The following is a 5204-nucleotide window of genomic DNA, read 5'->3' as shown; positions in this document are numbered from 1 at the left end:
TCCGTCCGTCCGTCCATCCATCCATCCATCCATCCGTCCGTCCGTCCATCCGTCCATCCATCCATCCATCCACCCATCCACCCATCTACCCATTCATCCATTCATCCATCCATCTACCCATCCACTCATTCACCCATCTATCCATTCACCTATCTGCCCATCCATCCATCTACTCACCCATACATCCATTCTCCAACCATCTATCCATCCATCCACCCATCCACTCACCCATTCATCCATCCGTCCACCCATCCATCCACTCATCCACCCACCCACCCATGCATTCATTGACCCACCCACTCATCCATTCACCCATCTACCTATCCATTCACTCATTCACCCACCCAACCATCCTTCAATCACTCATCCACCCACTTGTCTATCCATTCACTCACCACTCACTCATCCACCCATCCACCCAGCTATCCATTCGCTCATCCAAAACATGTTCACCGAAGACTTACATACCAGGTGCCAGGTTAAGTTCTCCAATGCCATCCTCCTCCCCCACCCTTACACACAGTAGCCAAATGGAGCAAGAAGACTGAGACAGGGCTAGTGGGGACAGTTCCCAGGCAGCCTACGGACAGCTCCACAACTGGCGTCCCTGTAGCAGATGGACAGGATGCTCTTCAGAACTGAAGCGGGTGAGGCTGAGGGGCCAGACGTTCAGGACCAGACCAGGTCTCCATCCAGACTCCATCACACACCAGTCATTTGACCTTCAACTTCTCAGGGAGTTTAATGGCCTGAAAAGACTGGATTCTGTGCCAATGCTCACATCCAAGGACGTGGTCTTCTTATTTCCACAGGGTAGCAGGGCATTGCCTATTTTACAGAGGATAAAACAGACTCCGAGGGGATTGCAGCGCCAGCACTAGGCAGAGGCAAGGGAGGCACCTGGTGCCATTAAGACTCAAAATCAGGTCTTCAGACATCAGCCCAGGGCTCACTCTGTGAGAGTTTGTTCATTCATTCAGCAAATGTGTAGTGAGTCCCTGTGACGTGCAAGGTTTTTGTGCCAGGTTCAGGGGTGTACCAGGTTTTTTTACCTGCCTTAGTTTCTCCAACATGCAGGCCACAAATGAAGATCTGGGTGACTCTGGACTGAGTCAGTATGCTCACTCTGGAAGCAGAAATGGTCACCAAAAGGGTCCGGTCCATCCTGGCCTCCTCTCCTTATCCTGGGCCGGCCCACCTACCTCTCCCAGCCCAGGAGGCTGACCTGGATATTTATTTGGTTATTAGATAACCAGGCCCAGGCACCATTTCTTTGATCAGACACCCCTGATAACCAGCAGAGGAAACAGACCGTTTTATAGCAAGATATGTGGGGCGATCTTATCACCTCCATGGTGTTTTTTTAACAGTGATGAGGAGGTAGACATCTGGAGGGGAGGGCATGATGAGTGGCCCTGATCTGACATGCCTTCCTACTAGCTTCCCCTGATTTGGATTTTGGGGGGAGGGGTGGGGTGGTAGAAAAGCAGGGTGGGAGACAAGCCATCTGTCTCCCCACAGCCCCTGTGCCTGTCTCCAGCAAGACCCTCCCTGTATCTTCCCCAAGCCCACCACACAAGCAGCCCTGACCACTGGGAGGCCGCCCCTTGCAGTTAACAGCCCAGAAAAACCCATCTCCAGAGCCAAAAGGCGATAATGTCCATGAACGTAGCCAGCACAGAGTCAAGCTTCTACCCAAACAACCTGATAATTGCTCCCATTTCCAGTGCGCTCAAGTGATTATTCTGTGTAAGAAAGAGGTCAGGTCAGTACTGAGCGTCCATTACCCTTCCCCAGCAAAATGCAGGGTCTGGACAACATAACTGGTTTTTTTTTGGCTAAAAATAAATATATGTTTGAAGCCAACAAATAAGTTTTAACTTCTGTCCCTTCCTTTGCTCTTGTTTGATTGCCTTGTGATTCGAGTACAGTCTTGTTCAAACACGACGCGTCCATATCCTTTGTTCTTTTATTTTTTTTGGAGTAACGTCTGCTCCGCCTTGGTGCACCTAGCTTACCTGCATTACACTGTTCCTTTCCCCGTGACATGAGGGGTGCCAGACACTTCAGTCTCCAGTGCCCTTCCCAGCTCCTCCTGTCCTCCACTGCACCATCATTAGGGTGGGTGAGGATGGGGTGGGTGCCAGACTCCCCTGTGCCTCTCAGTCGCCACAGCTGGGGTTCAGCTAAGACTTAGAAAAAATCCTTCAGAACCAGGCTTCCTTGATCACGCCTAAGCCTCTTCGAAGAGAGGCTGTTATTATCAAATGGGTCTTTTCTTTTCTTTTTTTCTTTTTCTTTTTGGCAATAGGATCTTGTGATGTTGCCAAGGCTGGTCTCGGATTCCTGGCCTCAAGCAATTTTTTTCTTTTTGGCTTCCCAAAGTGCTGGGATTACAGGTGTGAGCCACCACACTGGCTCAAATGGCCCTTTCCATCTGGAATTTTCCCATTCGGAGCAGAGCCGACAGCCCGGTTAGACGGACCACTCCATGGAGATGCACAGCATCATGGCCACAAATAGGGGCCCAGGAGTTCTGCCACCTTCCGGTTGTGTGGCCCAAACTCTCTGAAATCAGTTTCCCCGTTCTATAAAATGAGGCTAAGAGCAATTCCTACTGCTCATCAGATCGTGCAGATATAAAATACATGTGTAGGAGGCACTCAGCCCACCCCGCCCCGGCCCACGCTGCATTCTCAGTCATCAACAGTGATTCCTCTTCTCTACAAAAACGCCAATATCCCTCGTGATACACGAGCACCACGCTCTGTGGGCAAGCTCCTAGCGGCAATGTGACAAGTTCTGAACGTGCCGAGTTAAAGCCCCACTTGGAGCATCACGGAACGCCCCCCGCCCCACAACAAACCGTTAATGCCTGAAGCCTGGGACTGCGAGATACCCACATTCAGAAAGCCCAGACACAGCGGTCTCAAACAGCCATGGCCGGAGCAGCATGCAGTTTTGAAAGTACCCATAATTATAAATTTTGCAAATGTAAAGACACATAATTGCCACAAATAATCACAATTATGCAATTACGAATAATCACCCTGCACGGCTCCCCTCTTGCCCATAAAAGTGATCCCTTTCATGAGAACTTAAAACGTGGCATGTTGCCATTGTCTGCCAGGGAGAGCTGGGACCCATTTCAGCTTCTGCAAGGCCACCTCCAGTCTCATGCTGTTCTCAGTAATCCATAGAAACCAGGGGGGGAAAAAGTCATTTTCAGGAAGGAAATTGATCGTTTTCCTCACATTCCCCCTTGTGTAAGATCATGCTGTGCCTTCTCCCCACTCTTGGCTATTCCCCGTTGTCTCTAGAGGAGAGGGACGCTAAGGCCAGCCAGGGTCCCAGGCTGGGGGTCCCCAGGGGTGAGCTGAAGGGCTCAGGCTTCTGGTGAGGAGTCAGGTGGTAAGGTGGTATCCCTCGACTCCCTTTGGGATAACAAGCTCACACAAGTGGGACAGATGAGGCTATACAACCCCGGGGGAGGGGAGCGCAGTAGCCCAGACATGCACCCAGGCTTGGGACTGCCCCAGCTCCCCAGTCCTTCCCCAAGGAGACAATCCTTCTCTCCTTTCTCTGTGCCCTCTTTCTTATTCTCGCTCACTCTTTGCCACCCTCTTCCTCATTCTCTATTTTTCTCTGTCTCTTCTCCCCCTCCTTCCTTCTCTCTCTCTCTCCCTCGCCCTTTCTTTCCTTTTCTCCTCTTTCTTTCCATCCTTCTTTCTTTCCCTCTCTCTTGCTCCCCCCTTAAATTCTTTCTTTCCATCTCTCTCTCTCTGTCTGTTCTCTCCCTCTCTCCTTTCTTTCTTTCCTTTTCTCTTCTTTCCTTCCATCTTCTCTCCTCCCTCTTTTCTCTTTTTCCCTCTTTCTTTCCCTCTTTTTTCTCTCCCTCTCTCTCCTTTCTTTCGCTTATTTGTCTCTCTCTCCTTTCTTTCCTTTTCTCTCTTTCCATCTTTCTCTCGCTCTCTCAGTTCTCTCCTGTATCTCTCTCCTCCCTCTTTCCTCTCTTTTTTCCTCTTCTTTCTTTCCCTTTTCTTTCTCTCCCTCTCTCCTGTCTTTCTCTCCTTTTCTCCTCTTCTTTCCATCTTCATCTCTCTCTGTCTCTCTCCCCCTCCCTCCTTCTCTTCTTTTCTTCTTTCTTTTCATCTTTCTCTCCTCTCTCTGTTCTCCTTCTTTGTCTCTCTCTCCTCTTTCTGCCCTTTTCTTCTTCCCATCTTCCTTCCCTCTCTCTGTTCTCTCCCTCTCTGTCTCTCTCCCCCCTCTCTCCTCTCTTTCTTTCCTTTTCTTCTGTTTCTTTCCATCTTCTTTCTCCCTGTCTCTCCGCCCATGGCCACAAGAGGAAACGGACAAGAATGCCGCTGTGACCCGCACCTCAGCCTCCACCCTGCCGGCGGCTCCCCTCAGTTACCCAGAAGATCCAGGCAGGTGGAACCATCGGCTAAACGTCCCCATTCACGTGATTCTCTTTCTCTTCTTCATTCATAAATCCAGTAACTTGCCACCTTCTCCCTCCCAGGTGCCCTCACGCCTTTCCTGGAGGTCTGCCTGGCCCCAGCTGCCACCGAAGAGGGCCAGAGCCCGGGTGGGCCCTGGGGGACCGTTGGGGGCATGCTGTCTGTCCTCCTCGCAGCTGCCTTGCCTCAGAGCGGCCACCCTAAAATGACTCGCTCAGATGAGAATTGGGGGGGGCGGAGGAGGAGTTGGGGGGAGGAGGAAAACCGCCTGGTCGGCTCCACACTTCGCCTAGATGAACTTGGGTGGGGGGAGGGGTGGCGACCTAATTACGGAGCGGCCACGGCTTCTGGGCGCCCGGTTGGCCACTTTCACTGCGCTTCTGCGCTTGCTGGGATCCAAGTTGACACGACTTTTCCAAGAGTATCTGGAAGGTCTGAAGAGGAACTTCAGGGGTCCTGAGACCGGCGGGGCTTGGAGGAACTCCCGGCCCTCCCCCCTTGCCCTTCCAGGGAACTGCCCGGTTAGGGGTGCGCTGTGGCGCGAGGAGCGCATCGCTCCGGCTGGGCCGGGACAAGAGTTTGGAGGAGGCCTCCTCGCCCACTGCGGAGACTCTGGGGGAGGCAAGGGCCACGGGACAGAGGAGGGTCGGCCGGGGGTCTGCCTGCAGGAGGAGCCGCGCCGCAGGGCCGTGCGCGCCACGCCGGGGGCTGTCTCCACCTCTCCTGGCAAGTTGGACCTATGAG

This window comes from Carlito syrichta, unplaced genomic scaffold, assembly GCF_000164805.1.
Source record: "Carlito syrichta isolate Samal-C Ts95f unplaced genomic scaffold, Tarsius_syrichta-2.0.1 Scaffold316251, whole genome shotgun sequence".
Taxonomy (NCBI): Eukaryota; Metazoa; Chordata; class Mammalia; order Primates; family Tarsiidae; genus Carlito; species Carlito syrichta.
This window is presented reverse-complemented; position numbering follows the sequence as displayed.